We start from the raw sequence: 15,893 nt of genomic DNA on the forward strand, positions 1-15,893 counted from the left end.
TCGTCGCAAATGCGAGTGCTTGTTTCTGAATGAAGTTATTAAAGAAAAAAGAGAAAAAAGTAGCAATACCGGAGCGAAATTCGCAATTACGGTGCGATGTAATGTGGAAAAGTGTTCTGGAAATTATTCGTCGGATAATAACGAGCGAGCTTCATAAATATGAAGAAAAGTTTAACGCTTTGTTTCAGCTAATTCAATCTTTAATTGGACAGAATTGTGAACGCTGCATATTAATGCTTTGAATTATCAATTGATATTATAAAACGAGAGGAAGAAAAATTTTTTCGTTTATTTAAAAGAAAGGGAAAAAGTGAGGAGAAGGATAATAGCAATTGCTATTGAAGAAAAATGTTAATTCTCGAGATCTCTGTTATGAAGTTTTCTATTTATTATCTTCAATTAGTTTCATGAGCAATACACTTGCACAATAAATTGCAACGATAATCTGCGAAATTGCGCATATTCGTATTTACTAATATTTTATATAACATTTTAATAATGTAATAACATAATAACGTTTTATTTTTTAAATTTTACTTTTATTTTATATAACAGATTTTACAACAACTAAATACTGTTAAACAATTGATGCTTTTTACAAAATGGAATTACTACATACCAGGATATTATAATTATGGTGAAATAATGGTCTCAAGAGAATAAATTCACAACGTCTCTTGCTCTCTGATGTTACATGCGCATTACGATTTTTCCGCGAAACAAAAGTTGTGCAAATATAGTCTCCGCTGTTACGCTCCTCTTATTCCCACGATGCTGATATTGCGTGCGCGTAGCAGTGATAAGAAATTAGACGAGCGCGACAAGAACAGCCGTGGCCTACTTCGAGTAATAAACGAGAACGCGTGGCAATCGTGTTTTGAAATATAGCTACGTAAAGCACAAAGTAAATAAAATGGGTAGAAAGAAAACGAAATAAAGCATGAAATATTCCTGACACTTGATATCTTTTTATGCAGCGGACATCCTCTTGCTGTAACAATATCAAGATATTTTTATCCGTGCATTACTGAGTCGCGATCCTTTGAGACTTACCAGTGTAACGTACATTTACGTTAAATTAAAAATTAAACAAGTCTTTTTTCTACCAACTTTATGATTTTATATTTTTGTAGTATAATTCTACTCCCTCTTCCGAAATACACCCCGATGAATACTGGTCTCCGACAAATTTATACTAGTCTGCTACGTTGGTAATAACTACTCTACCATGGAAAAATGCAATAACGTACAATTTGGCCTTTCGAGACTTTGGAGCCGTGGTATTGCTACAGTTAAGCGCGCTATGAGACGGGTAATCCCCTCGCGTTCAAGAAACAATGGCATAAAGCAGGAAACGATAGCGAAACTTCCGATTTCACGATGCATAGGGTGAACCTCTTTTACGAACTACTCGATTTATTTCGTGTAACGGGACGGGCCGCAATAAAACCCGCGACACGATTTCGCTGAGGTAGCCGAGCGTAGCGCGTACGTGGTGCTTAACATAATTCGCGAGGCGAATCGCCAAGGCTCGCGTACATTTGCCAGGTCGCGCGCATTGTTTTCCGTCGGCCGATAATCGTATACAACAAGCGCGGAAAACGCTTCCAGGGCACGATGGTTTCTCGTGAAGGGAGTGCAAAGAATTCTGAGTAAGTGCGATCCAAGATGGCCCCGCGCCAAATAATCCGTACAAGCTCGCCGGGGGTTTCCTCATCGAGTCAACGGGAAATGTAAAAGAGTCGCTTCCGCGAAACAGACGGACGGAAATGGCGGATGACGGGGGGAAAATGCAGGACGGATGCAACGCGGATTGAAATCGATACCGGGGACGACGAGAGGACGGACCGCCGACGGTGAGGAGGATAAAATGGTTGCGATGGATAGAGCGAAACTAGAAGAAGAGAGATCGTTTACGAAGAATATATACGAGTATATGTATATCAGACGTGTAGACAGAAATAGATAGTAATATTATATAAGATTATATTTTGAAAGGATAGATCTTTTATTGAATAAGTAAAATCGCTGAAGTGGCAATTTTGTTAAGTTCAAACCGTTTTTATCGACGTAAATGTGTGTTTTAATAAAATTGATCTAATTTTCTGAAAATTCATTTTATAACTAGATAAGTACCGTGTCTAACAACCTAAATTACATATTTAAACTCATATATATAAGAATATGCCTCTTATGACACTATAAAATTATATTATTTATCGAAGGGATAAATAATTCTAAATATTAAACTGCTGAAGCCGTCAATTTTATTGAAGCTATTTTTGTTATAATACTTTCTGAGTTGCTTTCTAGTAAAATAAACGTGTTTGCGTTTACATTGTGTTGCTAGCATTGCAAAATATATATTGCTCGTATTTGTCTTTTGTATTGCAAAATATAATAATAATAACTTTATTGACCTGCAGGAGATATGAGATGTTATACATAAAGGCGAATAGAGAGTAATATCTTAAGGAGATTAGGTACTAGTAATGATGCTGCTCATTAATTTACACCTTTAATATAATTAAAATAAATAAAAATATAATGATAATAGTAATGATAAATTGTAAATATAGATACACTTCGTATAAATAGTACATGAGATGATTATAATATAATATATAGAGATACACAAGAAATCGTGAAATAAGTGATAATATATAACTGGTAATCAGAAAGAGATTATATTAATTTGTCGAAACAAATATCAATTAATTTGTCAGATAATAAATATCAATTAGTCTCATTATAATCTCATTGCATTATATCTTAGAATGTTATCAACATGAAAATTTTACGAGGTTATTGAGCCTTCAATGGTCATCAGGAAATTTAACAGAATACTAGAATATGCAAAGCTTTTAAAAATTCTGTTCGTTTTTTATATCAGTTTAAATCTTCTGGTGGCCTGAATTATAGGAAGTGATTTCAATTTTTAAGCAATTTTGTGTTTTATTATATATTTCATTTAAGTGTAGAGGAGACACACACACACACACACACACATACACACATTTACACATTGAATTAAACGATTGCAAGGTCTCTCTCTCTCTCTCTCTCTCTCTCTTTCTTTATCAAAAGTGTAGTGTCTCTCGTGTTAATATAAAAAAATATATAAGAAATATATAGCAAATTGAAAAGAAACGTTGTAGTAAAAATCTTTTCCTGGATTTCAATTATTATTTTAACACACATTGAAATATCACGGGATCAAGAAAATTATGTAGGAAATCATACATTCTCAATATTAAAAAAAAAAGAAATAGAACAAGATGTTTATTGTTCATACACTGAGAGAAATGTTTTGATACGCATAATCATTTATTTTGTTAACTAAAAGAATTTTCTTACTTTTTCATTTAAAAACTGTGTTGTTCTAATAAAAATTTAGTTAGAACATGATTTTTTAATGAAAAAGTAAGAAATTTTTATTAGACACATATTAACAAAATAAACGGTTACGTATCAAACATTTCTCTCAGTATACGCGGCGCAGTCAGATTATTCCTTGGATTTTAACGGTTGATAGACGTGACGACATAAACATGCATGAATACCGCAACGTGATTAATTTGTGCGATAAATACACGCAACTCTCGATCACGTCGACATGCTGCGTGATAATTACCAATTAATTTCTCTTGGGAGAGCGTTTGAACGAAAAATTTACATTCAGTGCTGATTTTTCGTAACAATTATATTGGAAGTAAAATGCAGTGGCAACCAATTAAATTTTCCGATCGATTTTATCGAGTTTCGTCGCGATAAAGTGCTCGCGCATCGCTCGGCATAACAGGATTTAACAACAAGCTTTAACTAAGACTGCTCGGAGCGACATACTACAGCATATCCTAAACCATGCCTGTCAGAAGAGTCGGAAGGTATCTAGAAAATGTCTCAAGTTTCGCGCAGGGATTTAGCGATCGGGGAACTCGATCCTTTTCTAGCTAGAATTTTGTACAATGCCATTTCTGTGCACCGTTTACTGCGATAATTTCGCGCTGTCGACAATAATTCGACTATGCTCTTCATCGTCAAGCAGAAAAATATCAATTTCGGTCGCAAGGTATGCCAGCGATATTCGTGCAAAATCGCGAATCCAATTAATACGCGCTTTAATTGCTCCGCAAGCACGAATTTCTGCTATACGTGGTGATTATAATAACAGGTCGCGCGTGTTATAAAATCGAATAGCTATAATGTGGCGGATGGCGTGTGCCGAGGGGGAAGGGAACAGCACATCATAATCGCGCCTCGCAAAATAATTGCTCTAGCGTTTATGCAAATGCATACCTAATAACAACCGCAACGCGCGCATTCATCGAAATGTTATTAGACTTAATGGACGGGCGGTCGTCGGAGTCACGGCTACATCGAGGCGAAAACAAAGCGTCCGAATGACCGTGCGTGCTTCATCGGGCATTCAAGAGCGGGGGTGGAGACGACGAAAAAGCGAAGGAAATAATTGATAGGATTAGAGAGAGAGTAGGTACGACTAGATGGATGGAGAATGACTGCGCGCGTATATGTATCTATGTGCGATACAATCGCCACCGACGGTATTCAACGGGGATGACAATGCACAGTTCGCTGCACTTGCCGCTTAATGTCATCCTCAAGCCGCGTCTAGTACCATTAATACATGCGACATATCATGTTACACAAACGTGCGCGACGCGACGTCGCTTGCGCGTGTTGCGTGCGCGTGTGGGATATTATCTCTTTATCATTCGTGCGCATATCATTTGAGATAGATACTCTACAGCACTGAAATATCGACAATATTTTTTGAATACATTTTCCGCGTTAACTTGTTAAAATAAAAAAAAGTTTCTTGTTTTTTTAGGCAAACAATGTTAAAGTCTATTCGTGCAAAGAACTTTTACAATTGAAGTTGATAATAATCGAACCTTTTTATGATTTTATTAATCACTGATCAGTATTTTTTTCCTGCTACAACATGGTCGAATAATTAACTCTCTCGCCGGCCAAATGGAACTTCGAAATCCATATTTTTATTATAAATAGATAAAATTAAATCTGTAAAAAAAAAAGTAAAATATAGTCCGTAAAAAAAAAAAGTAAAATTTATTTTATGGTATTAAAAATTCGTTAAAACTTTCACAAGTATTTTATATGAATTTTTCCAGATTTTTATACAGGAACAATCTCTGGAACAATATAAAAATTTGTATTGAAACTTAAAGATTTAGGTTGTTGACGAAAGATGCAAAATCCCACATGACCGAGGAAGAGTTAAACATTTATTTTGTTCAACAAGTTCTTTCGATCAAAAAATTATACGTAACGTGTGAAATGTTTCTAGTATACGGAAAGAACGGTTTTGATATTTTTAGCTAGATACAAATTTGAAAATAATTTTGTTGGATCATTGTAATAATTATGCATGATACTCAAATTGATTGTTAGAATATCAAAATTTTTTATAGTATTGCTCACGATGTTTGAATTAAATTAAATAATAAATATTAAAGAAGAATATGCCAATAAGAATAGCCGGCACGAAGTTTTTTGTGCATTAGTAATTTTATTTAATTGAATGACAAAGGCGTTTTCTTAAATGCTAGAACGCATGATACAATTATAATGCAGATATTTCGATTCACAATTCGAATCCTCTTCAGTGCAAAATTTTCACGAAATTGTTGGTGAACTGTAAAACATTATCTCATCGTTATAAAAGCCGTGAATAAATTTTACGGTGGATTTTCGTAGAGCTTCGACACTTCATTAGGATTGCTGTGGTCAATTATGTGATACATTTTGTAGTCAATTAATGAGCTAAATTTAGTCAAATGTGTCCGACATCTATTAATAAAATTTATTAATAAAATTAGATTAAGTGTTGAACGTAAATCAATTTCAAATATAATTCGAAAAATATAATCGATTTAAATTACTTTTATTAAATTTAAAGTCGAGAATTAATTGATAGCCGTTTTTACTTTAAAGTTTAAATATACTATGTTGAGTTTCCTATATAATTATTTTGCTGGTTTAACAAAATTGTTTTTAAACCTGTATCTAGATAAATTTTTAGATACTTTAGCAAAATCGTTCTTTTCATGTAACAATCTGCTCATGCACATACTATCGTTTTCCATTAATCACTTTTTATAACATATCTTTTTCTCCCATAGGAGTGATCGCTGGTCCAGAAGTGACGTTGGAGATGCGCGACGATGCAGGATGATGTTGGTTTCCCTTCTCGGGACAATGACGATGCGGCAATTCTCAGCAGCTGCTCGTCCCCTCTTGCTATCACCGGTGACAATTTTTACAACGAAGCCTGCAGCGACAATGCAAGAATCTTTCTTTTCGTATGTACAATATGCGTCAAAAAAAAAAGATGGAATCTCTGTGTAATTGTGTTCTTCGGAGTGGACGTTGTTTTACGGAAAGTAAAAGATACTTTCGTCTGCGCTGAATACCACACGTAATAACATGACAAATATTTGGTAGGAATAAACGTAAAATTGAAGTTTTCGCACCCGGGATATTTTTCAAGCGTATTTCTTTACACGAGAGGTGGGGCCCGAGGTAGCGCAGTATAAATTTGCCGCAGTGAATAAATGTACCGCGCGTTAAAGATGTTGTTCGTAATATTTCATAAAACGCATTAAAAATTTATTTTAACACGTTAAAGCGCAGATCCTGCATTTACTTAATGTCTACAAAAACAAACATCAAAATATTTAAAAAAATTTAAATTGTCGTGCGGTATATATTTTACAAGTAAATTTACAATGTAAAGTTAACGATAACGCGTTTAGAAAATTCAAATATTTAATTACAATTTGTTACATATATGGGTTTTTTTATTTAAAATAGTAATTTAAGATAACATATGTATATTCATATTATAATTACATTAAGCCATAATAATAGTAAAGGGAAACTATATGCTTAACTAAATGACAACAATATAGCGGGATTCTAATAACGTGCCATCATGTCAAAATCCCGCAACGTAACTTGACGTGACAGGATGTGTAACAGCGGTTTCTACATTTCACACCTCTGCGGAATGTCAGCATTGCGGCTCCTTCTCCAATGGAAGGGCACATTAATTTGTGATGTACGCGAAATGCTAGAAAATAACCTGCCTGTTTTAACGCGGAAGAAATAATGCAAATTCGTAATTTAATTCCTGTCACTTCATTCATGTGCAATTGTGTTTAAGCAAACTGAAACGATTGCCCCGCATTTATTTTCCACTTCAGCTATTTTCGTTTTACTCGCTCACAAAAACGGAAGACAAAAATTGCAGGAGCACGAATATCGCTGAAAAGGAAAGGGAAACGAAAAATGAATTTTTTGATAGTATGACTTAGCAGCATGACGCGAGTAGTCGAGAGGATTTGTAACGCGCGGAGGGCGCGTCCAAGTGAAACGTGCACGATTTTTGCCGACCTCTGCGAAACGGAAAGGGACGTGAATGCGTTTTGCGCGTACTATATGGAAAAACTCGCGAAACTTGATCGAGAGCGATAAAACGTTGGGATAAATGCGGGGGCGCGCAACGGCCTCTCTCGAACGGTTCGATGAACGAGCGACCGCCGGATGTTGAAACCATCCGGAGGCATGTCCGCGGTGGATGTCGCATGCCGACACCGCATGTTATTCAATTCCGCATTCATTACGCGGAAGACAACGAGGCATTTCGCAATCGCCGCGGGCGGTCGCGTCTCGTTAAGGGCTGGCTTTTCACACACGAGTCCACGATGTACCGTCACCGCTTTAACATCAGAAACTGTGAACTGATTACACCATGATCGCGTGCGCTGTCCGCTAAATTACAATAATCTAATATCTTAATTGACATGAAATTTAACCTGATTTGGATAATAATAACTATCGTTGTAAATATAATTCGACATAATTTAATAATTCAACAAGAATGAATTAAATTTAGCAATTTATGACTATGTAATTTATCTTTCAGAAAATAAAATATATTATAACAATACCTTCATTTATTTTATTCTGTGAAAAGTCATGTTTTAAGTAACTTACATAAGAGAAAGGAATTTCACTACCGCAGTAAAACTGTAATATAACTGCATATTTAATGTAGAAGCGATCAAACTTGATTGCTAATCAATTATTTGATAATACAACATGGCTGATTTTGTTGAAAAATCTTGCTAAGTAAATTTGTTCGCAGAAACACGAACTTGTTAAAGCAAGTTTTGCTATTAAAGCGAAATAGAGGAAATATTCTTAATAGACATGTTCTTCTGTGCTCGAATGAAACATTTGTTACTATAGCGAAATAATTTGCAGATTTAGCAAAATTATTTTAACGAGTAAAATTATTACTCTTCACAAACTTTATTATATACCAACTAACAACAATTTATTACAGCTTGAAATACGTTGTATGCTAGTCTCTCTCTACATGTTATAAATCTATTTTTTTCATCTAAAATTGCAAGATAGGCAAAGGCTAATTACACAATTTTGTACGCGCAAATTGGAACTGATGATTCCGTAGCATTCAAGTGGAAATAACACATTTCTACGTTTTTAAACGGTGGTAAATGCACGTTGATTGCACAGCTTTGTACGTAAAAAACAGTTTGGAACTTTTCCAAATCACAGACTCGAAACCACCTTTGTTCGGCATTGCAAAAAAATTATAATAATATATACTAATTTGTAGTTTTATATATATATATATATATATATGTGTGTATATATATATATATATATATATATACATACAGTTATAATAAAACTATTTACTATTTTATGTTGCAAAAAACTTCTTATTTATTATGGTACTGGTCGCAATAATTTAGCCAATTTCGTTTTAACACTATTGGTTAATAAATAATTGGTCTGTAATTTTTTGTTATAAAAGAAATAATTGAAATATCTAAAAGGATTTTTCACAAAAATTACAAACAATTCAAAAAGGTTAAATTTTTAGGAAATAAAAACTTGTAAAAGTTTTTATTGTATAAATATTCATTGTATAAATGATAATTTTTTTGGATATAAATAAATTTAAGAATAATTTATAAAGATTTTCATTTTAATATTTTGAAAATCTGTTAAAAAAAATAAAACATTTTGAATTATTTAAACATATTTGATTTTTGTGGAAAACCTTTCAGATTTTTAAAGATGTATTTTTTAAAATTTTTTGTAATTTTTGTTGCGGTAAGTAAAAATTAATTTACTTTTCTAGTTTAGCTTTTTTCAAAGAAATATATTATATTTAAATAATATCAATAGATATACTGTAATTGTTGATAATTTTAGTGTTAAAAGTCCTCCTTTATATTTTTCGAGAAAGAGAAAGAAGAGACTTTTCTTATAATTGTTCACATATAACTTATATTAGATTTTTATCTCTCCGCCAGCAATGTTGAACTTTAAGCATAGTCAATTTTTTAATTGTGAATTCTGATAGATAAATTTAGATCTGTAAAAAATAAGAACAAATTTTAAGTCATAACAAAAGTTTGTATTTACATGTTTCTAAAAAAATTTTGCAATTATACCATTCAGTAGAGCAAAGTTTTAGCTTCAAAAATCTGTTTTTTTAATTACGATACGATTTTTAATGTCGTTATTATTAGTCAAAATACTCCTTTTATGTAATTTACGATAACGCAATAACACAAAAAATCTTAAGAATATTTTTAAAAAACGATTTGTAAGTAAAATTTTAAACTTTCACGTTAGACAGTTGAAAATTTTCGCAAGTTTTGTTTGGGCACACAAAATGAGAAGAAAATTTCTCATTTTGTTTAACTTATAATTTTCTACATGTAAAAATTACCAAAACTTACAGAAACTTAAAAAACAGATCTTTTGAAAGCAGAGTTTTTAAGTTTTAAAATAAATTCTTCTTTAAAAATTTAATTTTGTTCATTTTTAGTGAAATTATAGCTGCTTGAATTTTAAAGCTCGTAGCTACGAATTTTTGTTTCGACAATTTAACTTCTATGATAGTTAAACCTCGTTAAAGCCTTCATAAGTATGTAAGAATTTTTTCATACAGTTCAGAATATAAAAATTTGCACTGAAATCTCGAGACCCGAGATTATAGACGAAGGGTGAAAATTTCATATTGTCGACGGAAAGTTACAATATATATATATATATATATATATATATATATATATATATATATATAAAACAAACTCCATAAAAAATTTGAATCAGAAATATTTAAAGAATTCTACCGAGAATAGACATGGATATTCATGCACATACATACGATGTCGAATGAAGGAGAAAACGACGCAAAGAGCCATGCCTTCGGCGACGATAATAACGATAATATCGATCGCGCAATGTTTATTCAGACAGGCGGTGAGCCCTCGGAGAAGAAATAAAAAAAGTACATATAGAGACAATTCGTGGTGTGGGAGAGAATCGAAAATATCGAGGGACTTTCACGCCATTGAACGGAGCTGGCGATATAACGACAATTGGAAAAGGTTTTTGATTTTTTTTGCCTTTTTCCGCTCGAGTGACAATCGCGCGTGTTTCAACGCGTATCGGCGCAAACTAATTTCGGCATGTACGCCGCTTAATGGATAAAAAGTACGCCTTGTACGGCTGCCGGCATGTTATGTCTATTCTATACACATGTATCCAGTTACAGGAACTACCAATACGTAGTTGAGCTTGTGTATCCGAGCTTTGCGAATTGTGTGAGGAGATAGTGTGTTAGACGATAGGAAGGGTGGAAGTCGTAAAAAACGAATACCGAAATAAGCGACTTCGTGTATCGGCAAAAAAATTTGTACTGAAGCTGCGGTATGCCATGAAAAATAACTCGGCGAAGTCCTCCTCTATTTAAATCCGGTTAGTGAGTTAGGTAGAATAGTTTCGCGAAGTTTTTACGCGGATTGATATTATTTTAATTAATTATTCTTAGCACTAAGTAAAACGCATTTTTTTGTAAAAAAAACAGTTTATTTAAACAACACAAGAGTGTAAATAAAACAAAAGAAAAAATAATTGTAATATCGATTAATTCACGGAATCTCTGTGTAACATCTCTGATTACTTTTTATAATAAAAAATGCAGTTTCTCTTGAATATATATCATTTGCTAATTCCTTTTTTGAGGTCATCAAAATTAATTTAAACAATTTAAATATTTAAGGTGCATTTAAATATTTTACTCTCTTAGTCCGGTACGTTCTCTCGAGATTATTCCCGAACGTTTTCGCGTAAATTAACAGAAAATCTGATAGGCGACTTGCATTAGCATGTAGGGAGATAGAATATAGAGCAAATCATCCTCTCTGTGTATAATTGATAGTATCGAAACCCGTTACGGTTCGAAAAGTGCATCGTTTTGAATGCATCGATTCGTACTGATCGCGTGTACCGATACTATTGATTATGCTGTATGGACATCCGGCTCTTTTTTCCCTCCGTTATTTTAACATTAAATATACGGAGTTTCGCAAAAGCACGCATATCGTATCAACAGTCGACATGAAAGGCCAAATTTAAAAAGGTAGCGATTGTTTAAACATTGATAATCTATTTCGGAAACGAGAAAGTGTTATTTTTGCAATGTAACATGGAGTGCTTTAAAATTATCAATTTAATTAATTAAATTACATCAAAAAGAGAAGTAAAGATTAGTTCGATATATTGGTAACGTTGCTACATATTTGCAGAATTAAATTCGAACAATAGAAACAGAGTAAAGTTTTACTATTAGGTGTTGGAATTAATTCGTAGCGTTTTACAAGTGATGGGAAGTACTTTCATTAATGTATTTTTTAATGCTCATGTGAAATAAATAACATTCTTTCATTAAAAAACGCTACGAATTAATTCCAACACCTAATAATATCTATTTTATTACTATTATATTAAGAAGCTTTAATAATATACTTTATAAATATTAAAAAGCTATGGCAGCCAATTTATCTTGGAAAAAAAAAAAAATTTTTTTTGACGGAAAAATATCAATGGAAAAAGATTTAAATTAAATACAGGAACGTTTTTAAAATATGTACTATATTTATGGAAACGTTCGGTACATTAATCAAATTAAATTATTAAATATTTAGAACAGTAAAACTGATCTTTTTTTCATGTAATAATCATTGCGTAATTTTAATTATCTGTTTAATTGATTAAACATCAACATTTTTTGTCTTGACATTTTAATTGTTTAAAATTTTAGATATATGTGACTGTGAAACAATGAGATCTTTTCAGCTTTTATATTTTGATTTTCGAATTTCAATGTAGACATTCTATAAAGATGCTTTAGAATTGCTTATAGAATTTTATATTTTCAAGAAGTTATAACTTGTTCGAACTGTTATAATTCTATGGAATTATTCACTACGTGAGAACTCGATGGTTAAAATCTTGTGCAGCAGATCTGCGCCACCTTCACGATATCAAATTTTAATGACTGATCTTGTATAAGTTCTTCTGAGTGAGAATGAAAGTTTTATAAGTCTTATTTACCTAGGCAAGCAAATTAGCATTGAAATTTGTATTAAAATCAAGATTATAATTGTACTAAAATCAAGACTACGATTAAATAAAAAAATCTTATTACATCGAATCTTTGTATTACTTTCAGAATTAATTTAAGAAAACTGTTCTCTCGTTTAAATATTAAATATCTCGGTAATTGTACGTATTTAAAAAATTATGTTTAAAGAGTTAAGTTTTAATCAAAAAGACAGAAAGAGAGAGAAAGAACGAGAGCGAGAGCGAGAAAGAGAGAGAGAGAGAGAGAGAGAGAGAGAGAGAGAGAGAGAGAGAGAGAGAGAAAGAGAGCGAAAGCATACACGTGATTAAGAATTATTGTTCTTCTATATTATGATGTTAAAGATAATAGATGTATGTCTATGATCGATGTATGAAAATATACATAAATGTAATCTCTAAATAGAGACAGATATGAATAACATGTTAAATTATATTTTGTGTCCCTTACAAAGTAGGATGTCTGTTATTTCCCTTTTCATCTCTGCAGCGCTATTAACAGCACATTTCCATTACTTGCATTTCCAGTGCTATGAGTAGTACATGCTGCGCTTTAATAATTTTGAACATGGTCCTTGCTTTATTTTACGGTAATGCGAAGTTTTAGCCGGACGTCGCGGTTTTAATAATTTCTAAAACGGCATATATTCCGTAGACGGTTTTCGAAAGTTTCCGCCATTATACCGTCGCAAATAGTAAAATAGTCGCCTTGTGACTGCTGGAACAGTAGTAACATATAGAGTATCTGGATAACAAGTAACATATACGAAAACTGTAATAGTCGCTCTGTTCTACTCTGTCGAACTTTTATTTCAACTCACGCGCAAAATTTTGTGTATTTGCTGCTAAGTGAAATACTTTTAACAATTTATCTTATTATATCGTTACTTCACTTTCATATATTATATAATTTCATGTATTATAATTATTATTTTATTTTTATTATTATAATATATTTTGTTTTGCTTATTATTAATACAACATTTGTTTATTATTATAATAAAATTTTAATTAGTTTCTAATGTTCTAATGTGTGCAAAGCAAGACCAAATAATAAATTTTAGAACATTAGGCATTACTAAAAATTAGTTTATTCCTCGATTAGCCTGAAAAATATATAAATTTTAATGAATCACATGTTTGAATTGTACCAACTAGATGCTTACTAAATTTAAGGAAATATTTATTTGGTACAAGATTTATTAATTTGATTATCACTTCTTTATTAAGTAAATATCTATTTAGAAAATAAATGTTGAGTCGGTACTACTCAAATAATATTTATTAAAATTTAATACATTTATTCTCAGTGTATATCACTTTCGCTAATAGCCATGCTGCAGAATGTTAATCAACGATTACGAGCATTTGCGTCCAACTTTCAGATGCACTTTTTGCAGAGAAATTCTCACCCATCGTGCCACGGATCGTATGCATTTATATAAATGTACATCCGGCGCAGTCGGGCTGGCGTGCTATCTGTCCGAACACTGCGAATAATTCTCAGTATAAACTAGAGAGACCGAGAAGGCTTTTAATCGTGCGCCTGGTTATTCCAGGCGGGGGAAATTACACGGAGCACGGCGATGAGAGGGCGGAGTGACGGGGATGAGATCTTGGTAATTGATGCAAGTTGAAATTGTAACGAACGCCCGGTCGCTTCGGCACTGTGAATTTAGCTACTGTGGTGGATCCATGCCTAGAGTGTCGCACGACTCTTTTCTTCCTTCCTTTTATTCTTTTTTGTGCCATTCGCGATGACCCGCGCCACTCAACCCCCAAGCGCAGGACCGGGATCAGTCGTTTATGTATCTCGGGAGATGAAGCTAAAAAAATCGCTCCATTATTGTTCAGGTATAAGATACATATAAAATTTTTATTTCAAATATATTTTAGCTTTTATTAAAAAGTAAATATTTTATTTAAAAATGTATTTGAATAGTTTCTTACTACTTCCATTTATTAATATTATATTATTTACAGATGTTTAAACGTTAAATTTATTCTAATACTTGATAATATTTCTATTTATAAAACGTAGTCTTTTTTATATATTTCTTGAAAATAATGTTGTTAAAAGTAATAAAAATCTTATAAGAGCATCATTAAGAATACTGTAAATTATTAAAAATGTCTTCTGAAATTTTTAGAGCTATTTTTAATGCCTAAAACCGGCCCTGCTTCGATGCTACCCCACGAGGCCACCTTTTCCTGCATTTCCCGGCGGTACTCAACGTAGAACCTACGCCGTTGGCGAATCGAGAGCACCAAACTAGGACGTGCCTGGAATTTGCCGAGTGGATTCATTTACGGTCCACTGAGTGATAAGAATTTAATCGCGTATTAACATAAGCCGAAGTTGCAGCTATCGAGGATCTGGAGAACGTGTTATCGAGCACTCTGTAAGTTCGTGAGGCATCTACAGTAGCGGTGGAGACAACTCTAGCAACTTATTTCGGATGTTTTTCTTTTTTCATTTATCATTGGGAAATCGCTGGTAGCGAACGGTAAGATGACTTTGTATATACATATCTGTAAGGAATATTATAAAACTTGTGACTTTAATTTTAATAACAAATTTCTTAATGAAACTTGTCAATTTTGTATCGGCGAAAGAGTAAATGCCTAAAATAATAATAATAATATTAGGTGTTGGAATTAATTCGTAGCGTTTTACAAGTGATGGGAAGTACTTTTATTAATGTATTTTTTAATGCTCATGTGAAATAAATAACATTCTTTCATTAAAAACGCTACGAATTAATTCCAACACCTAATATAAGTGTAAAATAAAAAACTAGGACTTGTCTGCGAATTTTACATATGATTAGTTATGATTACTTTAAGTCTGTTTATATCATAATATAATTTATTTTTATAATAATATTTTTATAGCAATATTTATAGTAATATTTTATTTAAAAATATTATTCTCTGATATTTGATAACTTTAAATGTAAGATCATTTTTCTATAAAAATTGTTTATTATTTAATTTTTAATACTTTTTAATTATATTGACCGAAACAAAATTGGAAAGAACAATTCTATTGAAGTATTTAAAAATTTAACTAATTACAGATCTAAAATAATTTTATCGGATTATTAAAATAATTACATAAAAATTTTAAGTGATGCAGTAATGAGTAATGCTGCAAAAAGATTTGACATTTTAACAACCAATTTGAACGTCTTACATTATTTTCATAGTTCAACAAAATTATTTTCAGACGTGTATCTAGTTAAATTTTTAGATACTTCACTGTGTATGATTGTATAGTAAATTTGAACAGACCAGCAGAGTTATTGATTGCTTATCCTTTTTTACAAAATTTAAAAAATGGCTCTTATCACTATCTTGAAAGAACAATTTGT

General features: G+C 32.1%; 1 protein-coding gene across 1 annotated transcript in view; it reads left to right on the forward strand.

The window, feature by feature from the left end:
- The window catches only part of kl-3 (dynein heavy chain 8, axonemal kl-3), a 286,847-nt gene extending 280,488 nt beyond the window's left edge, over positions 1 to 6,359 (forward strand). Inside the window, 1 exon segment of the mRNA XM_087403530.1 lies at positions 6,168 to 6,359. The gene's annotated coding sequence lies outside the window, so the exon portion shown is untranslated.
- The last annotated feature ends 9,534 nt before the right edge of the window (positions 6,360 to 15,893 follow it).

Source organism: Acromyrmex echinatior, chromosome 1 (assembly GCF_024713525.1).
Source record: "Acromyrmex echinatior isolate Ae372 chromosome 1, ASM2471352v2, whole genome shotgun sequence".
Lineage (NCBI taxonomy): Eukaryota > Metazoa > Arthropoda > Insecta > Hymenoptera > Formicidae > Acromyrmex > Acromyrmex echinatior.